The sequence below is a fragment of the Anser anser genome (genome assembly GCF_964211835.1).
Source record: "Anser anser genome assembly, chromosome: 18".
NCBI classification, from domain to species: domain Eukaryota; kingdom Metazoa; phylum Chordata; class Aves; order Anseriformes; family Anatidae; genus Anser; species Anser anser.
Window position 1 is genome coordinate 6,777,321 of NC_139739.1, and position 13,017 is coordinate 6,790,337.

Below are 13,017 nucleotides of genomic sequence, written 5' to 3' on the forward strand. Positions count from 1 at the left end.
TGGTTTCTGATGTCACAGCACCCTTTGATGGAATTATTTCTGTGTGTCTCACGACCCATTCATTATTGTACCCATATTGCAGACTTTGCGTTACAGTCAACAATAAAAAAGACCCTTGGCAACCCCCATTACATTCTGCAGTTAATTTGCGTTCTTGCAAAGTGCTTATATTTACTATGAGTGATAATCATACATATGCATGAGACCTTAAGTGAGGGAGAATGTGCTTGGGAGTTAGCACAGTGGGAGTTTTGCCTAGAAGAGATGTCAAAATCAGTTCACTTTTGTTATATATGAGTAATTTAATTTCCTCTACAGTGTTATTAGGGCAAGAATGAAGTAACATTCTTTGGCGTAATTGAAGCAGATCCCAGCAAGACAAGAGGATAACAAAACCTTCCCATCTTGTCATGTCAAATTCTTACCTACTATACAGCACACACAGACACATTCTTTGTGTTGAATTAAATTATCCAGTTGAGTTTATTAACTTGTTATGTCCCATGACCTTCAGCATATTTACTGTTGGATCTTTAAACTTCCTTCTTTCTTTAATTTACTCCCTCACAATCGACCTCATTTTTGTGTCAGACCAGAAATACCGGTGGCATTCAATCCTTTTTTTGGGTCTCATTTTTCATCAGAAGCTTCTCTCGTTAAATCCTGAAATCCATTTTCCACTTCCGACACTCTCTAACAGGTTATAAAACAGACAGCCAAGGAGTCCCTCCACAGAAAGAGCTGTGGGAGGCTGGCTCCCTCCTTTTCCCCACAGTGCCAGTGGTAGCAGAAGGTGATGCTCAAAGGCACCAGAGGCTGCAGCCACGGCGGCCCTGTGGGACACAAACCCAGCAGCCAGGGAGCTCGGAGCAACTGAGCCCAGCCCCTGTGAGCTGCAGGAGAAACCTGCTGCTGCTGCCTCTCGGGGTGGGCTACAGAAGCCAAATGTAATCGACTTAAATCTGTACTGTCCTCTGAAGGAGGAACTGGAACTTTTTCGATGTAACATCCAATTCAGAGGAAAAATAGTTATCTGGAGGTTAGCCAGGCTATAACGGCTAAGTCATGCAAAACTTTGTTGTTGTTTCTGACACTGCAGTATTTGTAATGAAACTCAGAGCAAGACTTTTGTTGAGTCAGTAGCTTTTTGTGTCTTGTAATAGAGTCTATTTTGCAGCTTTGTAATGAAAGTACTGCCAGATGGCCATCAGGCAGAGTTTCTCAGTGAGCAAGCCCTTGTAAACCTTGCAGGTCCGAGTTCACTTGGATGCAACTCATTTTTTTTTACATTTACAGCTCTGAACTTACTGTCTTTGGCTCCAGTGGGAACTGGAGCTGACCAAGAACCATCTCCTATTTGAACCCAAGAAAGGCAAATTTTGTCTATGAAGAGTGATTCATTTTAGGCATAAGGGACAGATGAATGCTCATAATTATCCCTCCTGTGTGCTTTATAAGCAAATCCCTTGGTAGCAGAGAGTGCAGGTTAGCATACTGGGTAGCTTTGCTGCCCAGTGTGCTGTAGTTAAACATGGGAAGAAAGGAGGGAAAAACACAGGGGAACACAGCACTGAGGGAAATGATTAATTTGAGGAAAATTCATCTCCTGATGCCTTTCTTCAGTGCCAAACAAACCACTGGAGAAGATACTTAACTCAGGGTCTTTAACACCTTGTGACATTCCATGACTAACAGGAGATGACTGAAGTATTTAAGCTCTCAGCTTTTTTGTGTCTGTATTTTGGGAAGTGGAGAAGCTGCAGAGGTAGGGAACATTTCTTCCTTGCTCTCTAGCTCAGAGTTCTCTACCTGCCTCTGGGTCCTTCAAAGGGACAGATATACAGGCCCATACATACAGTCTGATGCGAGAATTGTCTTTGATATGTATTTGATACTTACCAAACTCTAAGAAAATACTGCCTGGAATGCTCCAGCATGACAAAGGCACGTTTAAATGCTTAGACTCTCACTACCCTTACTTGAGACTCAGCTGTGCTCTTCTGGTACTGCCATCCCTCTTAGCTCATCTGCAAAACAGGAACAAACTATGCACCTGTGTAAAGCACTTGAGAGCATCATAGGAAAGATACTGCATGTGGATATATCATTGGCTCTATTTATATGAAGAAAAGTAAAATGACAACACATAAGCAATTTGCAACAACTCATTTTTTTTACTGCTTCGCCTGGGGAGGTCATTATGCACAGTTGCTCCAGAGAGAGAAAGCTTCAGTGCTCTGAGCAGAGCATGCCCGAAGGAAGAATCCTCCGAACACCAGGCTCGGGGAAGCCTCAGCTTACAAATCAGCTTATCTTGGCCATGCACAAGTTAGCCTTTTAAACATGGTATTTAAACAGTCTTCAACTTGTGAATTCCTGAATCTGTGAGATAAGAACAAGCCATTATAGGGGAACCTCTGCTTCCTAGAACTTCCTAACTGGAATGGAAAGGGAAGCAAAAAGAAGGGGATGTTTCCTAGGTATACCAGGTGGATCCACAGATTTCTTGTGGATGCTGTATGTCTCCGCTATCTTATTCTTCCATTTTTGAGTTGTTTTTAATTGTTCTCTTGAAATGTTACTCTTACGTATCCGAATTGTATGACTGCTTAATTGAGAAAAGTGGTAAATAGCAGTCATTTCTAGAGGAACGTAGTACATAAATTTCAGAAAAAAAAAATCGATTATCAGCAATTGAAGTAAATTTTGTTGAAATTTCCTAAGGTGGTAAATCAAAGTCCTCCATTCCCGAAGAAGGGCAAGGTATAGAATCATGGAATCATAGAATATCCCGAGTTGGAAGGGACCCATAAGGATCATTAAGTCCAACTCCTGGCACCGCACAGGTCTGCCCAGAAGTTTAGACCAGGTGACTAAGTGCACAGTCCAATCACTTCTTAAATTCAGACAGGCTTGGTGCAGTGACTACTTCACTGGGGAGCCTGTTCCAATGTGCAACCACCCTCTCGGTGAAGAACCTCTTCCTGATGTCCAGCCTAAACTTCCCCTGCCTCAGCTTAACAGCGTTCCCATGGGTCCTATCACTGGTGTTTACGGAGAAATTAGCACTACCCTATGGAAATTAGTACTGTCCTGTTACCTTTTCTTGGAGTTAACGGATGATCCACCTTTAGGGATTAGATATTATGCAGGTGTTCAGGATCCCCCAGTCCTTTAGCCTTGCTGCAGAAAGCCTGCTGGCCTGTCTCTGCCAAGCACAGCGATGGGTACCACTTACCTACAGGATACTGAACCGAGCCAGGGAGCTCATTCTACAGCTACCAAAGGACAGCCACGAGATGCTTGGAACCTCTACACCTAGGTCCATCAAGAACATCTCAGTTTGAAATATACTACTTGGCAAGTTAAAAAATAAATAAAGAGACATTCTACCCGCTCTGCTGTGCCCTTGATCGATGCCAGCACTGCTGTGTCCTTACCGTGCTCCTCACACTCAAGCTCAAACACTGCGCCATCAAAATGAAGGCATATATTTACAGCACAGCCAGGTCTTTTTGGATTTAGCTGAGATGGAAAACACTGCACTGTGCTTTTATTACTTGCATGTAAGTTGATGCAGAGATTCTGGGATTTTTAAGGCCCAAAGAAAATATAATCACCTAATCTGATCTCCTGAATCACACGAGAACACCCACAGGTAATGGCCAGTGTTATCTGATGCTGGAGGAATGCAGCAAAGACATAATCAGTGATTTTACACTGTGGTAGATCACAGTTGGCGAAGCAGAAATGGGAACTCTTGAACTCTTTCTCTGCCAGATATGGGACAGACAAATTGCCTGCTGGCTGGTCTAGGCGAAGCTGCGTTAAGCTAAGCTGTAGATGAAATTATTGTTATATTCATTGCAAGGGCTGCTATGACAACAGATGAATGCTGCAGGTAATTTAATTACATTTCTGTCAGCCCCTCTGCCTTTCAGGAGACAATGCAGAAGCCAACAGCATTTTCTTTTAATCTTGCAGGTGGCATGGAAAATGTCAAATTCTCCTCCAGAGGGCCTAACAAGAGCATTTCACTTGAGTCATGAAACATTAGTTAAGTATCTTGAAGGATCGCTTGTGTTTCCTCCCAGCGTCTCCAAGTCAGTGTGCGTCCACCCCATGCTTTCAGGAGCTGCGCCACACGGGGACGCTTTCAGTGTCTCTTCTTGCTCGCGGGCTGTACAACACTCCTGTGGGCTGAACCCTGGCAGAAGCATCCCAGTTTGCACACTGAAGACATAAACGCTTTCACTGAAAACAAACAAAGCCCAGCTCAGCCCAAAGCCAACAAAATCCCATTTCCCCTGAGCTCCTCGTGGCCTCCCCAGGAGCTGAACGCTGTCACGTTCCCTGAGAGCGGAGGCACCTTCACGTCCCATTACCTCCGTGCCAGAGGACACCTGGATGCAGAAGTGGGTGGGTGCCAGCCTTCTTCTTCACAGCACAGGTGACGGTGTGGGATAAATGGGAATTTTTACTATGCTATGGCATTTTTAATTAATTATGTTAACTCTTGGAGGCATTCCTCCAGCAGCAGCAGGAGGGGAAGGACAGTTAACGCTCCGTGCCGAGCCTCGAGCCATGCTCCAGCAAAACACTCTCCTGCCCTGCCCACCCCAATGCATCGTGAGGAAGTTACAAATCTGTGAAAATCATTGTTGTTCTTCTAACAGAAGAGAGTGCTGAGAGAGCTGCAGTACCGGGTGTCTGTCTCCCTCCTACACTTGTCTTCCACATCTCAGGTGTGGTTTGGAAATCAACACCACTTGACCATATTAACGGGGAAAAGCGTTGGGGGAAGGAGGCAAGAAAAGGTCCTTTTTCCCTGCGATCGTGAACTGTGCAGCTGGGAGAGGAAAACAACAGCATTAGGAACAAAGTATTGACTGACAGAACAGCGAGAAGTTGATAGGAACTGGCTCCCACTTGCTGTAAGTAGGTCACGCAGTGCAGGAGCATGTTGCACATTCTTCTCTGAGGCACGGGGACAGGCAATGAGTACCACAATGAGCAAGTATTTAAATGCTATGTGCATGTCGTTCCCCACTACCGAGGGACTATTTTCATGAGTAAAATCACTGATGTTTGCAGCTGGATGAAACCCATCTCTGCTGGGCAGCACTGACTCCAAGGGGCACGGTGGGAGCACAGCACAGCTGGAGCAGTGATCTGCACCTCACCAAGCCTGGACACAAGACCATTCAAATAATGCTATAATTTACATTAATTAAAGCAGGAACATGGCAATTATCTATTGTTTATCTGAGGAAACTGTCTGAGGAGCAACCCTTCCGTATCAGGGTATAAATTCAGTTGCCATGTAATTAAGTCATAGTTACATAAGCACAGAACAAATGTGCAACAAGATTCAGCTAATACATGAAGGTGATAAGAAGGACCCAGGCAGCTCACTGGCATTGAGGAAATTAGCCATACCAAATTAGATATCAATGAACGCATTTACTACCATGTCAGTTATTATTCTGAGAATAAATTGAAAATTAATTATTTTTACAGAGTTCTAACATAAACTCATATTAGGAATTAAAAAAAAAAAATCCTATTATTTTCTCATTCCAGGTCTTCTGTGCATTTTGTGACACCGAAGAAGATATAGCATCACTGCCCTCTCCCCAGTACCGCCTTCAACTGAAGAGGGCAAGGAAGAATAACAGCAAAGACACAGGTTCAGGTCAGCAGTGAAGACAGTTGACAAAGCACTGAAGCGAGGTCCTGCGAGACCCAGATGCTTTTTTGATCTCCTGAACAGCTTTGTGCCTTGATTTCTCCTCTGGCATACGGCGATAACGATAATTCCATTGTGAGGGGCTTTCAAATGGCTCCAATGAAAAGCTCTACAAAATGACAAGTTATTACTCATACTCACCCATCAGGCTTCCTGGAGTCCTGTGCAGCTAGCAGGGGGACATCAGCCTAGCTGCAAAAGAAACATCTCTGAATATTCTGCTGGAAAAAAAAAAAAAAAAACAAAAAAACAAATTCTGATCACTAGCTCAAGATTAAAATGCAGAAAATAGTTAAATGTGTGAGCACCTAGAATATTCAGTGAGCATGGGAGATGCTGATAGTTCATAAATTCAGATTCATGCTGGATACTTCTCAAAGGAATAACAAAATAGATGGTGATCTGATGAACAGACAAATAAAGGTGGAATGTAATTTATGAATTCAATAAAGGAGACACATCTGAACTAATATCTGACAGAATTCATAAGGTGAGAAGAAAAGCATGAAGAAAAAAGAGTTATTGCACCTTCTGCACATACCATCCCCAGAGTTCCAGGAAGGAATAAAAATTGGGATGGTGTAGTCCGCAGTTTGGGAGGCAAAGGAACGATGCCATTTTATGTAAGGGAGAATTAACCAAGAATAAATTAATGTGTACACAAATGTATATATATAGAAAAATACATATACCTAGAAAGAGAAGGTACACGATAAAGCTGTCAGAATAACATAAGTTTTGTACAGAGGCATTGCAAGTTATTCAGGTCTGTCCAAGTAAATTCCAATAAAAACTTGCACGTCCATCACACCGTCCCTCTACTCTTAGTTGAGAAGTAAATTGTGGTTCATTAGCGCTGTTTTTCATACCTTCCCCTCAATACTGCCAAGTTCCCTTGGCAACATAAGTCGAAATGCACAGACCTAGCAAAGGAAAAAATATAATTAATGTATTTTAGAACCACTAAAATTGACCTAAAATAGCTTTATTTTGAAGTTTTAACATCATGGGAATTTCAGAAGCTGCAGCCAGTTCTCTGCTTCTCACTGAAAGGCTCAGCTTTGTTCTCAGTGATATTCAACTCCTGGTCCAGATCCTCCAATGAAATAAAGTGGTTTTACTTTATTGCCAGGGGATCTATGACCAGCACAAGACCTCCCCATTGCTACAGACACAAGACTGACTCTGTTTCTGACTCCAGCTATGTCTAAGTCTCCATTCTCCACTACTTACCTTGCCTGCCTGGCTCTGGCCTTGAGCTACCAGCTCTCTTCATGGGGGAGCACCAAATTCTACCCCTTGCAGCTGTGCGCAGACTGGGAGTCCTTGGAGATCAGCCGCAGGTACCTCAGGGTCTGACCAGCCTCTTGTCATTTCCCCTCCACCTCAAGAAACAGCAACGGTGCTTGCCAGAAAGCCAAGTGTCAGGCATTAGAACAAAAACAACTTGTGCACTGCTGTTCCTGGCCGTAGGAAGTCTCAGCAATCTCAGATTCATGTGCTAAATGTCTGGCTATCCTGCCACAAGAGCTGCTGATACTGGAGCCTCTCCTTCTCCCAGAGCTTTTTCCCTTCTTCAGAATTATTAAAGATCCTCACAGTAGCGGACATGGCAAAGCAGGGCTGGTAAATCGTTTTAAAAAGGCTACGTGGGCCTTTAAGTTAACAGGTCATCCCGTCATATTTCAGGGAGGCACCCAGAGGTGTTTACCTAGGTCTGCCCAGAGGCTTGGCATGTTACCTTCGTCCCAGCACGCTTAATCAAGGAAGAATTTTCTGGAACCTCTAGTAGTGACCCTTGTTGCCCAGCATCTCTCTCCCTCCCGAGGCAAGGAGAGGACTCTCCTAAAGGCTTTACTTCGGTATTGGTAAATTATTTTCCTTGTCTGTTTCAGTCCTTTACAATTACAGACAAGCATCCAAAAAAATAGATTCTCCACATGCATTCTTCCCCAAACACAGTATACTCCATTGCCATATGAATTCTCTTAGCATCCTTCAAGGATCAGGACCCCTTTTTAGACAAATTTCTCAAAATTGCAAAAATTACCTTTTAATGTCCTACTGCTAGCTGCCTTTCCATGAGCTGTGTGGAGGAAGGCGCAGCCTCTCCCTCTGCCATCCCTCCTATTAATTCTTACACGATTATTCAGAGTGCTTTTATTTGTCCTCAGAGCGAGGTGTCTGGCATCCTCCAGCTGCCAATTTCTTTAAGGATTTGTCTTTTTCTCCGATGAGGTGGAGACATTTTGCTGTGTGCATCCAGCCTCACTGTTTGGACTGTTTAATGAAAACATCAATAAGGCACAGACTGGAGAAGGAGAGGGAAGTACACAGTCATTAAGATCTGTTATTAGCATTTTGCACAATACCACAAGCTTCTGTATGTGTGCAATTAAAACAGCAATGAATACCACAATGAGCTGGAGAAACCTCATTGAAACTGGGAAGTGTAAACACTGCCCTCCACTTAAAGTAATTGTCAGAAGCAGTTCAGCAGCTTCACGGAAAGAAAAAGCTGAAGCTCTGGCTGCAGACACAAATGTCTGTCCTCAGCCGTGATAGAGAAACCTTCAACCATCTTAAAAAATATCATGGTCATGAGAACTACTGCTGGCCCAATCATCCATCCAGACCCAAACGCTACCAGCACACCTAGCTGTAAATACTAGGATTAAAGACAGGTAGGCATGGCACTTACTCTTGCTGATAGAGCCAGCGTGCAGGATATAGAGCTCAGATCGGCTTCACACTGGCTGCACGAAGGAGGACAGACGATACCTGATCTGCTGGCACAGTATTAGTTCATCAAGAATTCTTGAGCACACTTGAGCGATGGGTTGAGTTTATAGAAGAGTAATGCTTCTCTTTGCATTTTTGACAGGCATTTCAAACCCTAGTGCTGGATTTACTGTAAGGTAAGACCACAGCTGGGGATAAGTGCTGGTAGAAATATGGGAGTGCTCTGTATGGCCAGAGATAGAGCTTGACTCCTCAGGATCCCAGCTGTGACCACACAGGACTGGATTCCTTGCACGCGTTTTAAACCTTTACCCCCAGATACAATTCTTCACCTACCCATTTAAAACTTTTCACAAAGTTGTGTTTCCCCAAGAAAAGCACAGCTTGCACGAATTCTCCTACTATTTGCTTGTACATGGCAGTTACCAGCAACTTTGCTAATAACTCATTGCTCATGCAAATTAATTCAGCTTAGAGAAACAAGTCTTGATGATTATAAAACGCTGCAATCACAGTATTGCTTCCGGCCAGCTGAGAGTAAATTCATCAAGCATTTGATATTTAAAGCTGCTGTGGTGATGAATGCATGCCTTCATTTCTGACTGTACACCAAGACAGAGAGAAGACAGAATACAGAAAAATGACTGCATGATGGGAATCCCAACAGAAACCACTGGAGACAAAGGCAGAGAGATGAAATCTCTTTCACGTTAAGCTGAACCTATCTGATACGCAGCAACTCGTCCTCTCTTATTTAACAAGGACCTATTAAAACAAAAGAAACAGCAAATACCAGTTTTACTCATCCAGAAGCACCGCGTGGCAGTCCTGTTGACTGTATCTGATAAATCTTAGTATGCCAAGGTCAAGGGCAGATGTACAGTAGTAGGCGTCTCTTCTGCCCCGAAGTACACATGCAGCCAACTGTTACGATTATGGATGTTCACTCCACGTGTGCAGAGCATACAGAGGGGAGGATAAACTCCTCTGAGGTTTTGATAACAACCTTGCTGTTGCTGTGTATCTTTGTTCTGTATGTGACATTACAGTAAAAACAAAAGGAAAATGAATTGAACAGTAAATACCCATGATTATACTGTACCAATTGCATTCACCGTTTCCCATGGAGTCAGAGTTACAGGGAACGCTGTACAATGCGGAGGAAATCACTAATTCGATTGGTATGTTCCATTATCAGTGGCATTAATCACAATGAACTCTTTCAGTAACAAATGTAGTGAGAGTACTGCAAGTTCATGAGAGGCAAGTTACACAGGGCTCGCACCTCTTCCAGAGCATCTGAGTTTCTCTGCTGACATTGGGGGCATTTCAAGCACCTCAAGGAGATGTTCAGAGCCATATATTTGTGCCTAATTCAAAGGTGGTGTATGGACTAAGTCACTAGTCTGAGCTGCCTTTTTTTTTTTTTTAAGAAAATGTGAAATTAACAGAATTTTCCTTACAGCCCCTTTTCTACATCATGAAGAGAGAACATAAGAAACTAGAGAAAATCCAAACAGAAACTTGTCATTCCATCCCGAAGAGAGAAGCAGGACACTGGGCAGATCAGGGAGGCTTTTTCTCCCAACTGCTCTTTACAACTCCCTTTGTCCTCGCTACAGTCACAGGATATCTTACCGCATGCCCCTGAGAGCAGCAGCACTGACCTGTGGCTCTTTTGCTCTGGGAGAGTCTTTCTCAATGGATGAGACAGCAGACGTGTCCTTCTGCAAAGTGTGGCTGTAAAGCACCCCGTAACAGATCCCCTGCGCAATGCTTTATAAATAGCATCTGCACCATCTGTGGACAGAGAGAAAATATTAGCCTGGCATATCAAAAAGATCTAGTCTCAGACAGAGTGAAAAGGAAGATCTAGGGACAAGAGGAAGCAGAAAATCCTTGGACTTAAACCTCTTGGCAATGTATTTGGCAGGCCTCAATTGTCATTTATCCCAGGAAAACATCTTAGGAAAAGGAGCCAAATTCCCATCTACTGCTCTGTAAGGGAATAATAAAGCAGCTATCTATTTTTTCATTAAAATTAAATAATTGAATCTATCCGGATTCATGTACTTTTTCCCCATGAGATATCCAGGAGAATTAAGTTTCAATTGACTTTCCAGACCTTGGTTATCATAGGAAGCTTTTCAGAAATTGGGACATTTGGCAATTTGAAATTCAAATAGGTTTCAGTCAATATGTTTACTATTGCCAGACAGGAGTCTTTGTCCCCTGGGTGTTTAATGCTTCAATAAGTAATTGGTCCTTTCATCTTTTATATGCACAGAGTGAAGAGTTTATGTCTCATACAGTGAATTGTCAATACAAAGGATCTTTGTGCAAGTCTTAAATAACCCAGCTCCATTAAATCCTGTTAGAAATCTCCCCTCCCTCCACATGCCCACAACTAGCCTTTGAAGATTTTTTCCCCTCCCCTGATTTTCAATGGCATCTTTAAAAGGTAGCTCTGCTTGACTCACCAAGCCTAGATACAGACAAAAACACAGAGGTGAATGCAAGGAACAAAAATAATCCCCCAACAAACTGAAAAATCCATGAATTTTGAGGAAAACTCTTATTATGCATTTATCTATTAAGTCTGAAATTGAAAGTATTCAATGCACCTGCATCCAGACCTTCAGATCGCTAAAGACAAGAATACAACCTCAGTATAGCAATAGTATTTCTCGTATGAAGCCATCACCCAAAGCTGTATACATGGGCAGCGTTGTCTGTAAAGCTGAGCAGAAAACAGATTTTTTTTGTTTTACATTTTTTTGCCATTTTACATTTTTTCTGCCATTTTTTTTAATCTCTTCCTCTACTCTAGGATTTTTAAAGAAATATATTTACCACAAGTTAAAATACTTTTATTTTTTTTTTTATTTTATTTTATTTTTTTTTTTTTAGGCTAAGCTTCTGGTAAAGTTAGATCTAAAAAGGTCTGGAAAGTCTGATTTCTTGAGGACTCCAAAATGAAGTACTACACCATGGCTGTTATCAGCCAATGAAGCTCCTAAACCACCGAGATTTTTCCCAGAAGGAGTGCGCAGAAACTCTTTACACAGCCTTCAGCTGCTTGCCTCACATCCTCTTCCTCACCTTGGTGCAATCACGCTCATCACCCCCTGCTTGGCTCCGGCTACTTCTCACAAGTTAAAGATCAGCTTGGCCCAGATTTGCCTGCAGAATTTTTCCTACGAATGTTCTCCAGCCCAGCGCATTCCAGTCAAAATAAGCCAGCCCATCAAAGATCCACTGTTTACACTGCTCAAACCCACCTCGATCATTTTTTACTGGTGCGTGAGGAAATATCGGGCCTTTTCACGATGGATCTACGCTGTTACTCTAATCCCAGAATCACCAGAGGTGACAACACAGCACAGACAACCCTGAGTATTAGACGAGCATCCTTAGCTCAGCACGGCATCCCTCCAGAATTATTTAGCACTCACCCCATGACCTGCAGTGTGGGGTGTGCTGGAACCCTGGCTAGCTGCTAGCGACTGGTTGTACAGATTAGCAGATCTCCTGTAAGCGTTCATTAGACTTGCATTGCAACCTTTTATATTTGGTAGGTGTGTTCTCTGTGTGACACACAGCAGTTTGTCAGGATCTGAAGGTGAACTGGTACGCTAGACATTTATGCTGAGGTCTATAGACAGGGGAGAAAGTGTATAATCAAGGACAAACACAAGTAAACAGAATTTACCCACTTGCAATGACTCCATATTGCACTTTCTCTTTCTATACATGTCAAAGTTGAGATTACACACTCTTTTTATTTCTCACCGTACAAATAGGGATGAAGAAAGTCTTCACAGATTCAGATCAGAACTCTTCACTGCTGTTAATTGTTCATTTTTATTGCATATGTCTTTATTGAATTTAATTAAACTTGGCTCACAAGCTTTGCATATGTAATCATGTATAACAGTTAATAGTCCATTCCTCATTATGGTACTTTTCAGTCAAAGAATGCCCTAATGCTCTACAAAACAGACTACATATGTTTCAAATCTTTTACCCAGCAATAACACAGTGTTCTCTCACGATGCCTTGTAGCAATTCTTCAGCAGTGCACAGAACCCCCCACCTCCGATTAAACTAGAGTAGACTAGACAAATACCAAGTGCAAACGAAATGGCCCTTGACTGGGGATAAGTAAAGAGGCTACATTGATTTATATCAGAATCTGGCAAACAGCTTGCAAAAACTGGATTTGTGTTCTGCGAATGAAGAAATAGCTTGGCATAACTTTTCCTTATCAGAATGGCGGCATGTCATTGCCTTTTGGCAATGTTATACCAGTTAGCAGTTATACCAGCACGGTGTCCAGGTACTCACGGCCAACAGCCCACAGCAGAGGAAGAACTGCAAGGTTTTCGTATAAAAGAGGCTTCTAATAGCGAGTGACCTGCCCAAAGCACGTCGTGTGTAAATGCAAGTTGCAAAACACAGGCAGAGGAAGAATGTTATAGCTCCTCCTGCATGCACTGAGGATGAATCCTCTGCTTAAAGAAAGA

The 13,017-nt window shown here is 42.8% G+C and overlaps 2 long non-coding RNA genes across 3 annotated transcripts in view; both read right to left on the reverse strand.

Moving 5' to 3' along the window:
- Positions 1 to 1,438: 1,438 nt before the first annotated feature.
- On the reverse strand, positions 1,439 to 6,676 carry LOC310883275. Its single transcript, XR_014573443.1, has 3 exons — positions 6,619 to 6,676; positions 5,891 to 5,967; positions 1,439 to 4,849 (listed from the first exon to the last, which is right to left on the reverse strand). It is a non-coding gene; the product is annotated as an uncharacterized lncRNA (long non-coding RNA).
- Positions 6,677 to 8,970: 2,294 nt separating this feature from the next.
- The window catches only part of LOC310883274, a 67,523-nt gene continuing 63,476 nt past the window's right edge, over positions 8,971 to 13,017 (reverse strand). Inside the window, exons 4-5 of one of the 2 annotated variants that reach the window (XR_014573441.1) lie at positions 10,159 to 10,291; positions 8,971 to 9,256 (exon numbers count right to left, since the gene is read on the reverse strand). This is a non-coding gene — a long non-coding RNA (uncharacterized lncRNA). Of the gene's footprint in view, positions 9,523 to 10,158; positions 10,292 to 13,017 lie in introns of both variants that reach the window. The other variant, XR_014573442.1, reaches the window with a different exon arrangement.